At 34.8% G+C, this 17,598-nt stretch overlaps 1 pseudogene; it reads right to left on the bottom strand.

Moving 5' to 3' along the window:
• Positions 1-16,333: 16,333 nt before the first annotated feature.
• LOC110308980 (cytochrome P450 2C19 pseudogene) lies at positions 16,334-17,398 on the bottom strand (annotated as a pseudogene).
• Between the last annotated feature and the right edge of the window lie 200 nt (positions 17,399-17,598).

The raw sequence follows: 17,598 nt of genomic DNA, 5'->3' as shown, positions 1-17,598 counted from the left end.
TTTAGTTATTCCCACAATATCCACCCCGCTATTGCACCAGTGTGTGCATCTTGCTAGGCTGCTCATTACTGTCTCTCACTGGTTCAACACATGGAAATGAGAATTATTTCCTTTTCTCCCTCTGGTAGTTGAAATAGAACTGTTTAGCCTTGAACACTGCTCCAAGGGTGATGCTTCCAGGTTAGTGACAGCTTCATCTCTATGTTCAAATATGTCCTGTCTTTAGCAACAGGGTTTTGTCATCATGGTCATGCCGAGAACTCAGCAAGTTAAATGGCACTAGACTTTAGTGATTTTACTTGGGGGAAAGTGGTCTGGAATCCAGCTGACCAACAACTCAATAGGTGGTCAGCCATAGTTGACACTGGACTTCTTAACTGACTGCCTATGTTGTCTGAGAGATACATTATAGTATGAATCGTTTAAAGTTGTTTTGGATACACATTACTTATATTAAATGCTCTTATATTTGTAAATCTTTGATTGAATTTCTATAGCAGTAGGTTTCCATATGATCTTTTCACGTCTTTAGTATTAGTTATCCCTCTCCATACTACCTTTACTTCTTTTCTCTCTACTCATCTATTTAACCAGTCCTGTTCCGTTAACACCCACTTACCCTTTATATCACCTATGCTCCTTTCCCTGGAGGCCTAACCCCCAACCACAGATCCTTGCTAATTTTGTCACTTCTCTGAGTACTCAAACTTAAATACACAGATCCATTGTCTCAAAAGTAGCATTCTCTTATGAGAAAGGGCATGTGGCTGTTTCCTTTCTGGGTCTGAGTTGCCTCATTCAGAATGAATATTTCTGGCTATATTCATGAGCTCTAGGGGAAAACATAATGTTGATTCTTTGTTGATGAGCATAATATTAAACTGCCCACTGACTTCTCTTTTTTATATTCATAGATTAGTGTCTCTCATATTTCACTCAAAGAAGCTTATTTCTCAAGTAAAAGGCGATTACTGCAGAAACCCACCTCTGGTCAAGTGTAGAGAATAAGAGACTATAGATTGCTCAGCTCTAACTATAATTTCTATATTGGATACTCACCCAACAGGGAAGAGGAACCACCAAGACTTTAGAACCAGAGTAAATAAACACCAACAGAGAAATAATGTTTGCTGAACATGACAGATCTTTTGTACATATGTTCATCATGAGTCTTAATGTGTTTGCAAGTATATCTTTTATAATAGAATTGTGTTCGCAAACTAAGACTGAAACTATAAAGTGTGAGGTGTTTCTACTGTGCTTTCAAGCAAAGAATCAAGAGTGACAAATTGAACCAGAATTGAAGGATACACAAAATTTTGGAACCTATATCCAGCTGTTAACTTTTTTTCTTTTAATTATAAAAGACCTATTTTCAGGAACAATACTTTTGACTGTGTGTAAATAAATTCACATTTAACTTTAAATTCAATAATTCATATTCTTATATTCTATTATTGAAGTTCAATTATATTAAAATTAAAGCACTTAATGAAAAATATGAATGGTGATGACTGCATACACAAGATCATCAGAAGACCAAGCCAGTCAAAATTCCAGCACGAAATTAGGAAGGGATTATAATGTCTTGCCCCAATTAGAAGCTATTGGAAACTGATGGCTGCAAGGGGTGGGGGCATAAAGTAAGTTTTGTTCAGAAATGCAGCCCTTGAAGTGTTATCCCCATACTCCAGGAGATATATGGTTCTCCATTCATCCTCCTTCTAGCTCTCTCTCTCTCTCTCTCTCTCTCTCTCTCTCTCTCTCTCTCTCTCTCTCTCTCTCACACACACACACACACACACACATACACACACACACAGATACAAATACTCACAGAGAGATAGAGAGACAGAGAGAGAGAAAGACATATAGAGCAAACATTAAGATATGAGGTAAAATTTTAGTAGGATAAATATAAGAGCAATTGAGAGAGGAATCAATGAAGGATGGATTTCATCGAACACATGATAGAATTCTCAATAGAAAAAAGAGTAAAGTTTTGATGTCTATTTTAGACTCCATGGAGTCATGAAATGATCCATGATAAGTCATCCAGATAAGTAGAGGATATTTCTCAAATATTTATTGTAAAACATGTCATAGTTCCAGACAAAAAAAAAAAAAAACAAAACTCAGGTTGAGTTTTGCAGAGGCTATTTCCTGACTGGGTTTTCTTAAAAACCTGAATTTTCTCAATATCACCTATGGGCCTGATTTCTCTATACTTAACATTTCACTTCAACTGGAAATTCCTGTTGAAGACCTGTGCTATAGAAAGTTTTGATTTTTCAGTTGTTACCTGATAGTGTCTCCAGTTGAAGAGAAGTTATGATTTAACTCGTGATCTCGCTTTTCTTAAACCTTGGAGAATTCTTGAATTTTCACACATGTGCCTCTTTGACCTTTTAGGATGAAAGGAGTTTGTTTTGTTTTGTTTTTTAGCTTTTGGTACATCGGAATGAAACCAGAAGCTGAAGGTGGTTTATGTGTGTCAAAATCCAACATAGACTTGGAGATTGAATATCTGAATTTTTAAAGACAAATATTATCAGAGGCTGTGTCAAACCCATAAGTAAAAGAAAACTTAATTCATCCTTACCACTAAACAAAGAGGAAGCTGGATTAATTTTATAAATGAAGATATTAAAATTCTGAGAATTTCTTTAAGAAATATTTACAAACAGCTATTAATTTTATTCTCTGAAAGAAAATACATGATTGTTGGGTTTTCAAAGCCAGATAGAGAGATATGTGTAAGGCACACCTTCTGATACAATAGAAATGTTATTACCATTAATATCTGGAACACCTTGGAACTGTTTCTCTCTCTCTGAATATGAAAAAACAAAAGGGCATTTCATATCTTGAGTTAGACAAGGCATTGTCCCAGTGATGTATAATCTTATCACCAGAATTGTGATGAGAGAAGGTGGCTGTCCTCCACGCCTGCCTGGTTTAACGTCAGAGAGCTGTTGTTTTATCGCCACTCCAAGAAGGTGCCATCATTTAAGTATATAAGAATTACTCAGGTAAATGTCAATCCAGTTAAGGCCAGAAGGCCCATGCACTCTATAAATCATCAGAGAAGAGCTCACTGCCATTTCTTCACCTTATGCAACATGCTCCTTTAGACCAAGGGGGAAAAAATAAAAGCCATATACCCAGGTAAATGAAAGAGACAGATGATTGATGATGCACAGGCAGTTCCTGCCAATATACTTTATTGTGAGTCATTTTCTAATGCTTTTTATTCCCCATATGTGTTTGTTGAAAGTTGCATATAGCAACTGCTCTGGTTATCATCAAATCAGTGAAGATTAAGAAAGCATCTCAGGCCAGCAGGGTTCTAAATGTTGAAAACAAAGTCTATTTAAGGAAAAATATTACTTTTGAAGCCAATCCTCTGCTATCAAAGCCTTAATAAATGTGTGAATATACCTCACTTATATTTAAATCAGGAGAGTATAGACTGTCATTTCAATAAGGAGCCATTCAATTAGATAAGAAAGATTGTACAGTATAACTTGGCAATAGAAGTCACCATGTGATTTCTGTCATTCCAAAGAAGAAATAAACTGTTTCAGTAGAATAACCATCACTTATTTAAAATGGTTGTGTAAGGAAAGCAAGCTAATAGCTGCACTTATTTAATGACAAATGTATTGTTTTTTCCTTATATTCATTTTTGTATGTCTTTTTACAATAACATAGCAAAAGAAAACATGAATAATAGATAGTAGAAGAAGAAAGTACTATACATAACCTTACAATGTACATTTTATGTATGTCAAGCATGAAGTGTGGTATATTTCAACATTTGTCATTTAGTAATTATGAATATTTTCAGGAAATTTGACTGTGAATATTTTTCTGAAATATCTGATTGATAATCTTGATAGTATATACTAATACATATGATTTCTGGAAATTTTCTAAAAATAGTATAATATATATGTAACTAGCAATCCAATTTTATTAATCTAATAGATTTGACATAACAGGATACATTCAACTGAGTGGCTTAAAAACCAAAAATGTACTTACTTAGAAGTATTCAATGTCCAAACTGAAAGTAGCAGCTTACTCCTTGGTTTTCCTTATGTAAGCTCTTCTGATAGAACTGATGGCTTCCCTAAAGGACTCACATATACCTAATGGTCCCAAAACATCTTACAACACAAAGGTTCTTGGGTTTATTGCATTTGAAGTTTGGCAGGACACAATTCATCTGATAATATTCATCTGAAAATATTCATTGGTTCTTTGCAAAGATCCTATGCTTTGTTCTTATCTTTCAAAGAGTTATGTTTATTTTATCTTTCATGTTATGATGCATTTTTTTTCTGTCTTTCTCTTCTCTTACTCAAAAAAACCAAAACCAAAAACAAAAACTAGGTTCATGGAAAGTCCAAAGCACAGGTGTTTCTAACTAAAGTAAGTATTATTAAAATGAATGATAAAATTTTAAAATTAATTTGGCATTATGCAGAGATCACTGCTACCTTGCAGAGGCCAAGAACTCCTGACAATGAAAGCAACAAAGCAAAATGTAAAGAAGGATAGCACATTAAAATTTGTGTTACAAAGATAATCAAGTATTTGTAATGTGGATAAAATTCGTAATTCGTAATATACCTTATTTTTGGTATATGTTGATTACTTTCATTAATTACTTCAGTCTCACCAACTTCAGTCTCAAAATACAAGATATAAAAATTCAGAAGTAAAATGATCATAGGCTGTAAATTGTATACCACGGTGAGAATAATGGTAAATCTCATAATTTCCTGCTCAATCATTAATCAGAAGGAAGTCACTCCTTTTCCTCCATTCCTGCTCTGTATATACTGCTGACCTCACAGTCTCAAAAGGCTACATGTCAACATATGGTTGGAGATGGGAAGAATTAACCTTAATCTTACTTGATTGTGGCTATGAAACCTAAGAATGATCATGATGAAAATTGACCCTGAAAAAGGACATGCTATAATTCCCTTTCAGTCTTAAAGTTCAGGTTATTTTCTTATGAAAGAAAAGTATATATTCTTATGGTTGTTCACAAATATAAGTGAATGTTCTCTCTCTGAAATGGTGAAATAGAAAAGTATCCTGTCATATATCAACCTTAAAACTTATTAGAAAAATCACATTCAAATAAGTTATATTATAGGTGATTTATTACTTTTTATTGTTAATTTCTTCATGTTTCTAATACTTATATTCAGTAGCATCACGACCATGTATACATAGGAAAAAAGGTAATACACACACACACACACACACACACACACATTTGTCCAGTATTATCTATTACCTGTCCTTTCATGCATATACTTGGGGTAGGATCGTAGAAACTGTACTTATGGATAAGTGGAAAATCCTGTAATCAACTTTCACTTAGCAAAAATAAAAATTACAAATCATTTTGGGAAAAGGATGTATAAAACTTAGAAATGCACAAAAATTAGGCATATAATCATTGTAATTTTTAAATGGCTTATTATTATTAATTCCATTCATATCATCTTGTATCACAAAGACAGGTAGCTAAAGTTATGTTGGAGGCAATGTTCACTCCATACTTATAATGAAAAAAACGTTAACTTAGTTTTATGAAAAAATGAACAAGTAATACAAACTGTATTCCCAAAACATCATTTGAGAGCATCTGTATACAGACTTAAATTGGACACCAAAAATGGTGCCACATTGGCACGGGTGTAACAAAGTACTGTCAATCAAATTGTCTATCAAATTTTTAGAGTGAAGAAACTTTGTATAAACAACATAACCCTGCTATTCAAATAGAAACTAAAAATGAAGATCTAAAGGTAACACATTTAAATAATTTAATTTAAGTGTCTAGAGGAAACCAAAGATCGATGAAAACTGAAGGCATAATTAGTTTATGTGCTTTAGCATCCATACATTAGCTATCAATACAAACTTCACAAGAACACATACAATATTTTCTAGTGGATGTAAAGAAAAAAGAATCAATCAAGTGCCAAAGAAACAATAAATTTTACAACCATAATCAAGAATGAAGATCCATGACCAATGCAAGCAGTTATACCACAATACAGAAAAAAGGGGGATTCCAAGACAGTTTTGACATAGTTGTCACATGTACCATGTGTTATTTTACTATGAACATATAGTCCAAAAGGTCTATAACTGAATTATTGACCTGATAGAAATATATTTTTCATAGGTGAATTTGAAAAACTTTTCTTTTTCCAAATTCTGATCGAAGCAACTATATAAGTTCACATAAACTGTGTGGGGTTCACTGGTTTGGGGGCGGTGGACTGTGAGAGGAAGCCTGGTAAGGTCAAGCTAGAGCTTAAAGTCCCAGAGAACCAGAAGGGATTTTAGGAGCTTTGTCGGCTCCCAACTCCAGGGCCCTGTCACTTAGACACAGCCCCCCAATAGAGAGAATTGTGGCCATCACTTAGTGGCAGTACTGACAGGTAGCTCCCATGTAGACAAAGCATCCTTGGGCAAACCAATAGAAAGTACCTGCTGTCAGATCCAACTGACCCCAAAACTGGATAAAGTCCTATCCAGAAGGACTAAAGGTATTTGAGAATTACTCTGTCATCTGAGAACATCTGTTGCACAAGAGCAAAGCTTTTGTGCCACTAGTTCAGCTCAGCAAGTGAAGCTCGGGTCCTTTTCCCTTTGCTTGACCCCTCTCATCTGTCTATGCCAGAGGTCTCCGTGGATAGTCTCTGGTACAGAGACTGACACTGGCCCACATTCAGGTTCTCCTGGCTTCTGGGAATTGGTTCTGAAATGTATGGGGTTTGGCATTAATTTTATTGTAAGACAGATTATTCTTTTCATTTCACCTTCTTTTACCTCTTCAATTGAGAATAATTCACTCAAAATGTATTCAAACTTAAGTTTTTAGTGTGATAGGTCTTTCCAGTCAAGCTCTATACACCAAATAAATAAATAAATAAATAAATAAATAAATAAATAAATAAATAAATAATCTGGAGTAGAGAAGCTGCAATTTAGCCCATCAGGATAATTTTTTGTAAAATCTATTGTTTTAACAAACCTCTAAAAATCAATATAAAGAAAAGTATTGCAATTCCACATAGTCTCTCATAAACAATTAAAATTTCATAAGAAAGGAACTTGGAAGCGAAACACTAGGCTGTGTGTTCTAACTTTTCTTATTTCATTTCTTATATGTTGCTAGTAGAGTACTATCATTAAACACATATGGATTGCTACACATAAACGTTTCAAAGCTCTTAACTGTTTAGAAAGAAATGTTGCACCCTATCTTCTAATATTTGTTTCTCTACCAATCCAGACTTTGTCCCGTGTCTCCACTTTAAATAGGTCTCAAATTAAGACTTAGACGAAAGGAAATGAGTCTCACATCTACTCTATTGATGTTCCCTTTAATTTAACTGTGCTTCTTCTCTGATAATTAAATCCCTGCTGTTGTATTAAACTTGAGAGCCTCTGCCTACTCCCAGAGACAATTATGCAATTGAAAATCAAAGCTGCTTATCTTTTGCATATATCTGATTTTATTTATAACACTTCTGTGAAGTAAAATATATTTCCTTTGTGTTTCATACCTGCAAATATTCATTTCTAATGGTACATAACATTTCAACACATAATAAGGTAAAAGGTATACTTTTATAAGTCCTAGGTAATTTTTTTCTTCCACCTTACCTCTTGCTTTGCTTCTTTGTATATGATAAATTTACTGAAAATTTAGAATTGGGAACAAAACACCCATGGAAGGAGTTACAGAGACAAAGTTTGGAGCTGAGGCAAAAGGATGGACCACCTAGAGAAAATTTAGAATGATAAGAACATGACTTTATAAAGTATCTAAAAATGACAAAAAATTCATGTTGATGATGATAATTCATTTTTTATCAATTTCTCTTTTGGTAATTTTTGAGGATGATATAGCAAAATACTTAAAGAACAAATTGAGGATAGTATACAAATTATTACATTAAACAACAAAAAATTAGAGAATTAGAGATTAGATAGATTAGTTAGATAGATGAGAGATTGATGATATAGATAGGTAGGTAGGTAGATGATAGATAGATAGATAGATCATTTATGACAGGTAAGAGCAGCAATATTAGAAGTATCAATGCAAAAGAAACCAGCACCATGCATAATCTCTGGAAAGTTTTCATAAATATATGTCAGGAATTAAAAAATATTAGGCACTTGCAATTGAAGAATTGGGTCCCTTTGAAGCTCTTTGAGTTGGTATGATTTTATTGACTTTTTGGGATTATAATAAGATTATGCCATTTCTATTTCAATGTCTTCCCTCAGAACCATGACATATACCCTTCCCTACTCTACCTTAAATCCATTGCTTTTTCTTAATAATTGCTAGTGCATGCATATATGCATATATATGTACATACATTTCTAAATGTAACATCTTCAGTGTATATTATATCAATTGTATGGATGTATTCAAGACTGATTATTGGGCCCTGGACAAATAATTAGTATGTTCTTGCCTGGAGAAGACCACCACATCTGTTCTAAGCTTTCCAGTTGCCTATAATTATCTGTACATGTACATGATGGGTTTTTCCATGTCTCCTTTGGCATATCTATTGGTGTTCTTGTTCAGCACACATTTAGGAAGTTATAATGATGAGAGTTTATGTGTATAGTTTCTGGTATAGTAGCAGACAGAAATCTCAGATAAATTCTCAGATCCAATGTCTTTTACACTCTATCTGGACATTCTTATGCACTATTCCCTGAGCCTTTATTGAGGAATGCTTGGGAGATATAGCCACCAGTATTGGGATACAGCTATAGGTCTTACTTGGATGGAGTTTTGGGGGTTTTTTTTGTTTTTTGTTTTTTGTTTTTTTGTTTTTTATAATGTTCCCACCTGTTGCAAAGAAAAGTTTCTCTGATTTGGGATGAAGATTATCATCTGTGTATATAAGGGTAAATGTTTACAAATAGATATTAGGGATTATTCTGGGAACATATTCTAGTACTTGTAGATTATCCATTAACAATTTTTTCACAAACACTGAGAAATTTGCAAGATTTCCAGTATTAAATATATTTTTCCTCTGGAATAGTCTATCTTAAATCCAATTAGAGATCTTCTAGCTAAAGCGCAAGTATGGGTGCCACTACTGCACCCTTAGAAATACCCTGCCATACTTGTGGCATTGTGAACCATTGATATGGCTCATAAACATCATAGTTGGGAAGGGCTGTTCACTGTCTCGCTCCTTTGTTGCATCAGTGTTGACAGGAAAGCTAACCATCAGGGAAGAAAATTTCAGGTAGTTCTAGCTTAGGTGTCTCTGGTCCCTCTTTCTTTAATGGATGGTGTCATCAGAAATAGATACATGACTTCTCCCTCTAGGCACAATCAAGGGCAACAGCAATAGACAGATGTTTTGAGGGACTCTTGAACATCCCTGGACAACAACTTAGATGAGTGTTTTCTCTGGCCAGGTATTTGTGTTTCTCTTAGGAGGGCTTTGGCTCTTGGATAGAGCACTGTCAAATCAGATTAAAAAAGTTCATTAAAACTGTATACTTATCGTTATACATGGATTTCCATAACCCTGCTTTACATGTGACACATACGCAAAAGATTTAAAGAACCTTCCTAGTGGTGCAGCTCTCCCACTAAAAGAGCTTTCCTGGGCCCAAAAGTCTCTTGAACAAAAATGAATAGCAAGAGAGGAAATAGGGTTACACTTGAAAGAGGAGAAACAATCCTGATTTGAGAACTGAAAAAAATGTTTACAATCACAGAAAGATTGACGATACAAAGGAGCAACGTCAAAAAATGAATCTATGTTCATTGTGTATTTAAATGTTCCAGTTCTAACTCTATCCTGCCCATGTGATTGTAGGTGGATAAAAGAGAGAACTCACTTGTAGAGTATGACATGCATTAGATAATCTGTGAATTATACCTCCTCCTCCAACTCAACATATCACATGAAGAAGCTTGGAATGACCTTACAGCTACACTGTCCTTATCATATGGTCCAGGTTTTATTCAACATACTTCACTGTGAATACTTTAAATCAAACCAATATTGATCCCCAACCCCCGAAGTTTCAGTGATTTCCAAAGAAGAGTGACATGGAAATGATCCCATGATTGATTCCCATTCTGTCAACTTTTGTTGCTCCTTTCCAACCAGCACCTCTGTCATTTCTTTCATTCTTTAATCATTAACAAAGGGACAGTTCTCCTCACTCATTCAAACCTTCTATGTATATTTGATGTACTTCTTTATATTTTTGCCACAGGACATAATTTATTGATAGGATAATAGACAGTTACATCTGTTCTTGGTATTTTATTGTGCTGAAAACTAATTGCCTAGTAAAATAGTGGCTAGATTTTTATACAAATTTGATGTAAGTAGCTTTCTGGCCCTCATAGTACCTGTAGGTGGTCAGGACATCAGATGCACTTCACACAGTGGATTCACTCTACAGTCAACATCATTGTTATCTTAAAAAAACCTATGTTTTTGGGCATGCAGCAAGTATTTACTTCCTGGTGGTGAAGTCACCTTTGGGATTATGTCTATAGCTTTAATTCTAGATAGTCACAATTGAATGGAAATTTCATGACTATGAATCTTTTATCTGATGTTTCATTTTTGTTAGTTTTATTGTTGCTGGTGTTTTTTGTTTTTCTTACTGGGCTTACTCTAGAAAATTCCTCTTCTGCTTTTGAGCTTTTAAGTATTTTTCATGTTTTATCATTATTGTACCCAGAAATGTTTTGCTCAAGGACCTTCATGTTATTCCTTCCACACGCAAGTTCTACAGGAATGGTGGCTCTGTCTTTTGGTCTCTGGGTAAGTAGGAGCCTAATTGTAATGGTTACAGTAGGTTAAACAAGTAGCTAATCAGAGAGAACAATTTCCTCCTAAAAGCCTCCATTGTTTTTTTCAGTACTTTGCTCCACACTAAAGCTCCCACCTTTTGTTTGCAAAAAGTTGAAATTCATCTTTCACCTAGGTGTCGACCTTCTTGCCTCCCATGTTTAAAAAAAAAAATGTGTTGCCTCCTTCAGTCTGTCCAATGCAGCTTTTCTTTGACTCTTTCAGAGTACAGAGGGAAAGTGGACTAACATTCTTAATATTTTATTAAGGAATAGAAGACAGTCTATCTTTTGCTGTAAACAAAGACTATTCTCACACACATACATATGCAAACAAGTTGATCCTGGTGGGAAAGTCAAACCCAAATGGCTTTGTTCATTTAGGTGTCTGCCTGCAACTCTCTGTATTTGAATTCCTGACCCCTAGTTTATACTTTTATAAGAGCCAGAAGGAGGTTATTTTCAAGTACCTTCTGTTTTAGGCCCTGAAAGGCCCCTGAGGCACAAAAACACAAAAGGCTTCTTAGAACAGAAGGAAAAAACGCAGAGCACAAAACACATTGAACTCTCATTCTTTCTGATCGCTCCTCAGTGGAGTAAAGAAAACACAAATGAATTTTCCAATAAATGATCCTGCCACACAGTGTTTGTGAAGTTCCATGCTTTTCTGCTCTTCTTTGCCATGCATGTGACTGCTTGTTAATAATTCACCAGGAGAGAGACTCACTACCCATTTCTCTTCTGTTTTGTACTTTTTAACAAAGTTAGGACACTATGCTCTTTATTTCGAGTTGTGAGATTTCAGTTATAAAAAGGACACTTTATTCCATGAAAGTCAATGTGAAATGTGTTTAAACGTCCTCAGATCCTCCAGTGAAATTAGCGAGATAAATAACAATGCTCTTCAAGAACAGTTGACACTTGAGCTTGTGGGATTCTTAAAATGTCTCTTACCTTGGTTAATCTAACAGGAATTCCACATACTCTTTTCCACTAATACGCTCTGTAGTATCATTACAATGTATACTCGCTAAAGAGAAAGGTACCTTGTGGGAAGAAGTGAGAGAAGTTCCCTAATTTATCTTCCCCATTACTTAATCTAATGTCACTTATTGTTTCTTTTTTTTTTCCTTAGCTCCCTCCCTAGCCTTCAGAGTAGCAAGCTTTAGGAGTGTCTTTACAGAGACCACTAACTGGTATATTTATAACTATGCTTACTAACTTAAAGGGACCGTGATGGGTTCGTGGGATGGAAACACAAACTAGACAAAGCCCCCAAGTTCAGACTGCTGATAGTTCAGTAGAGGAGAGTGATCAGTAAACATAAAATAAACATGCAAAAAACAACAAAACATAAAAATGATAGGTGATAATCACAGCATGAGCAGAGATCACAATACGGAACACACACAAAAGGGGAAACAGTTACCTTTACCCAGGCAGAAGTTTTAGCAGGCAGGGATGAGGGGATCAGGTTGTCTTGGCTTCAGTGACATTAGCCAGGGCTTTAAGAAATACAAAGAGAGCTGAGGAGTCCCTTGTAATTAAAGCACTTCCCATGCAAGTAAGAGAATGCTTGCCTGCGATTCCAGAATCAGAGACAGAGGTAGGGCATCTCTACTAGGTAATGAGACTAACTAGATTGGTAAGGTGGGCTCTGGATTTGATTGAAAGACTTTGCCTCAGAGGATAAATGGAAGGAATGATGGTGGAGAAAAATCACAGATATCAACCTCAGGCTGAACATATATGCATACATGTGTGCACTAAATATGCCCACATGTATACAAACACATACATGAGAAGAAGAACAATTAAGTTAAAGAGACATTGGTCAGGAAATCACTTAATGTTTCTAAGATAGACAACTCTTACTACCGCTTCCAATTCAAAATTGTTCATTTATTCTCTATGATATAATATCATAATTTCTATAAAAATAATTGTATCACTATATGTATTTATCTGCTGTTTGTTTGCCTAAAGCCAAAATTCCTTTACTGCATGTGTCATTGATATTTACAGAAGAATGCTTAAAAGGTTCAGACAGGAAGGAAACTGAGTTTCTTTTTATTTTCTTTAATCTAAGCTGCCCACTCATAGCTGATAAGTCCTCACAGTTCAGATTCATAACAACATAACAGGTCCTGAACTAGAGGATTGAAACTATCCATTGTCTCTTATTTAAAATCATTCTTGAATTATTAATCATGCTTTAATACTGCCACTCACTCATTACACATGTATTCAAATAAACAGCAAATGGTATATATGAAAAGGGGTACTACACTGAGATTGTCTTATACAGAATAGGAAATCAAAAGGTAAATTCAATTAAGTAGTACCCACACTGACTAAAATCATTTGCTTTTGTTTATTTTTATTCTTGTGTTTTGAAAAACAATCATCAAGACTGGGTGATTTCAAAGGGGTTGAGTTTTGCAGAGACTTCTTAGTCCTTAAACATTAGAACTTCTTCAACATATGAATCTAATTCCCAAGAGAATACAAGGGAGGATTCTTGTCTAATGTCATTTAATTTATTTTTATACAGTTATCAGAAGAGCAATTCCAAAATGAATTTAAAGCCTGTTTTGTTTTCCAGTTCTTTTTTCAATTCTCATATACAACAAATATGATTTAATAAAATAGCAATTAGTTTTTTAATGAGATAGTTTTATGGTATTTTTATTTCTAAAACCACACTTTGATCTAAAAAGACTGTAGATAAGTATGTGCTATTCTGTTAAAATTATCCATTACATCAGTGAGAGACTTGAATTAAATTTTTCTTTACTGGGCTCCCCAAATCAACTGAATTTTAGCTATTAATAGCTAGGAAAAGTAGGGAAGATAAAGAAGGAAGGAAACCAATTGAGGTTTGATTCCAAAAATTCAGATGCATCATAATACAATGAAATATAAATGAAGATATTTTACTTGTAAGTAAATACACATAAGAATATTTGTTTAGATTCCATATACCTTTAAAGCCTACTGCATCAAGCCAAATTTGACAGAGGCACTATGTTATATTTAGGTACGAATAAAAAGGTTTGATGTCCTATCGAGCTGTGAGGTAACCATAGATGATAGAGCTAAGAACCTGATATTTTAAAGCATTTTAACTTGCTTTATTTATTTATGTTATCTTGTGTGAACTGTCTTGAAAGTTGCCATGGAAAGAACCATTGTCACACATACTTTGACATTCCAGTAGTGGACTTCAATTAACATTTTAAGCCAGGATTGCCTTTGTAGTAGCTACAGTCAGCCAGTACCAATCAATTCTGTAGCCTAGGTCAACCAAATGGGGAAGAAGACACCTGTTTTGTTTTGTTCTCTTTTTCCTTTTGAAATACGTTAAATTTCTTCAGAGCAAAGCACTGAAAAAGAAAGTCAGATTACCAGCTACTTAAACTTAGACTACCTACTGAGAAGTTGTGGTTCATAGCATCTTGAGCTATATATATACCTATAGAAAGAAAATGATTCAAAGAGTTCATATCTTGGGTCAAATTGTTTCATTCAAGACTCTGTTTAGATCTCAGTATCTCTTCTTTTCTCATCCAACTGTTTACAGTCTTGGATTTACTCACTGCCAGTTATCCAGACTTATACCCAGTTTAGCAACTCAACTGTTGAAGGAACAGGTTCTTGCAAGGTCAAGATTCCCATGCTCACAGCTTACTCCAGGCTGCTGTCCTAGCAACAACTCCTTTTCTTACATCCCCCAGGAAGATAAAATCACCTGTTTTCTTTGTTTTGTTTTTGTTTTTGTTTTCCAAGACATGGTTTCTATGTGTAGCCCTGGCTGTCCTGGGACTCACTTTGTAGACCAGGCTGGTCTTGAACTCAGAAATCCGCCTACCTCTGCCTCCCAAATGCTGGGATTAAAGGCATGTGCCACCTGTTTTTTAATATCAAAAGCAAATAAAAGATAAGGTTTTTTGCCTTAATATCCACATTAATAATTATTTATAGAAGACAATTGACATGTGATATCTGAGAAATTCTGCATGGCCCCTCATTAACTATCAATATTTAGTGAAATGGTTATGCTTCTCAACACATACAAATAGTTTTAATACCCTTTATAATGTCTGACACATTAGATAATTACTCACGAGATTGACAGTTCTCCATATGTTTGTGCCACTTGATGGCTCACATTGTCTCAAGACAGTAACTACGAATGTCTTTCATAACCACATTTGGCATGGAATTCAGTAAGACCCTTTAATAATTATAATCATGATCATAACAATAATTTCTTGATAAGTCCCAGTCGGAAAACAGATGGTACATTGAAAAGAGACCCTTGAAGATGGTTTAGTAAAGAGATGACTTAAAAAGTTGTGTTTAAAAAGATCCAAAAAAGATAAAATCCTGGAAATGATTATATCAGGAAAGCTTCTAAATCCCCAAGAAGGTTCAAATAAAGACAAGGAAAGAGAGGGTTGATTGGAACCTAATAAATAAAAAACCTAGGCATAGAGCACGGTAGACAGTACTTAACAGGCCACCAAGGTCTGCCTGGATTTAAACATAGTCCCTGACAAGCCATTGGGAACAGATATAGGATAAGAAAGATCTTGTCCCACTTCTTATGCTGTCTCCTTTCTCCAAAGGATGTCTTTAGGTCTTTGAACTGGAAGATAGAATGAAAGGATTTGCAGTGATGATATCTCAGAAGAATGGAGGTAAGAGCAAAACTGAATCTTTAAAGAATAACCACAATATATACTTAGCATATATGTAGAACTGGATGTAAATCTTACAACAGATTTCATTATTGTGTCAGGTTACAAACTGAAGTCACTTTTTTAGAACACATAGGTTTTGACTGTTATGTGTCTAAGACTAATATCTATCAAATTCCAATGACAATGCTGATTATCTTGACTGTGTACTAGAATGATACTTATATCTTACATAGTTTCAAATATTTTCTGAACAAATAAATGCAAATACATTCTCAGTACTCACCCACAGTAATTTTTTTATTCAGAATTATAATACTATTATTTAAAACATTTTTCAGTCTTATAGTAATAATGTATAATAATTCACCATTAGATAAGGGCTAACAATGCTGAAGTCAATAAATCATGGACAGCATAGAGAGTTGCAGACTTGTTTTACAGTGATCCTAAAAATTGCCTACAATAGAAGATAGGCATTTTGTGTACCTTTAAGAGATGGAAAGTCAGAGATGCCATGCTTTCTTTATATGTATTATGGTGAAAAAAACAAAAATCACCTTGGGACATTACTTTAATTTGTTACTGCTTGTCTTATGAAAAAGGAAGGGCAATGGATCAATTTGTGCATTATATATATGGAGTCCCAGAACTCAGGAGGTGGGGTTAGAATGGCATGCCTGATGAGTCATTTATGTCCTCAATGAAAGGGCTTTAGGGGGAAATAAATTTAGACAGGAATGAAGCATACCTGGAAATTTGGTGGCTCATAAACTAGTTCACTGGCAACTGGGGTGGTTTCAAGGTCTTTCAAATCAACTGGAGATTTCAGTTAAAGTTCTGTAAAATGGTACTCAGTGATAAAAATCATTCTGTTTGGTCAAGACACTCTCCCACACAAATCCATTTTCCTGTTGAGAAAGGAAAAAAAAAAGTAGTCATCTTTCTTAAACTTGCCATTCCCGTCTAGAAAGTGACAAGGATCAAACCTCTCTGGGTTGGAGAATTCTTTGTCATCATGTAGCACAGAAGTTAGTGATTCTATGACAATGATACCCTTATAAATAAGACAATTTTTGAATCATGCCGCAGGCCTTAGCATGGCACAGACAGGTGGGAAGGAGGTCAAGGTATCTCTGGGTCTCATGCAATACAGCATTAGTATAAGGCATGAGACTCTTGTCTTGTATGCAGGGGCTCCTGTGTCTAACAATCACCTGGTCTCTCTCTTCCTGAACTTTCGCTGTGACTTATGGATCCTTGAACTAGAGCAGCAGAGATCACCTCAGGGTTGTGCTTGTCTTTGTCCCAGCAGCAAACAGATCAGATGCTGTGAAGATACAGTTCTCACAAGCAAACTCTGTATTTGGGTTGTATTCTTTCTGCTCCATTTTAATCAGGAAAGAATTAATAAATTCCTGAGGATTGTTAATATTCAGTGACTCTTGGTGCTGTATTACTTTTACCAAAATTAGTGTTTATCAAAAGCAAAGTCCTCAAGGAATTTTCTGGGTCTTTCTGGTAGATAATCAATGATAGCAGGAAAATTATTGCAAATCTGTATCCAAGGGAGACTCACAATCTCTACATTTTCATTTAAGATGCCCTAATATTTATAATCAAATCTATTCTGGAAAAAAAGTGAAGCAGATGACATTGCAAGGAAACAGCCCAGGATGAAGGTAGAATTACAGGGTACACCATTAGTTTTCTTCAACTCATCTACAAGACAGCAAGCCTCCTCTTGAACGGGGTCCTCAATACTTCTATTCCCCATCCCAAAGTAAGTTTCCATTAAGAAATTTTGAAAGTGTTCTTTAAAGTACTTCCTATATCAGGATTCTTTCCAAAACATCTCAAACATTTCTATAATTTATCTACTATTATGAATGTTTATAGTTTATATTGTGCTTTGAAAAATCTGAGCAATGCTCATTATATATCCTAATATCCACAGATAAGTGTAGTCCTCAGCCCTCATTAAGACAACTTCTC

The sequence above is a fragment of the Mus caroli genome, unplaced genomic scaffold (genome assembly GCF_978045245.1).
Source record: "Mus caroli unplaced genomic scaffold, Mus_caroli_1 scaffold_12, whole genome shotgun sequence".
NCBI lineage: Eukaryota > Metazoa > Chordata > Mammalia > Rodentia > Muridae > Mus > Mus caroli.
The sequence above is the reverse complement of the archived record's forward strand: the minus strand, read 5'-3'. Positions and strand labels throughout refer to the sequence as shown.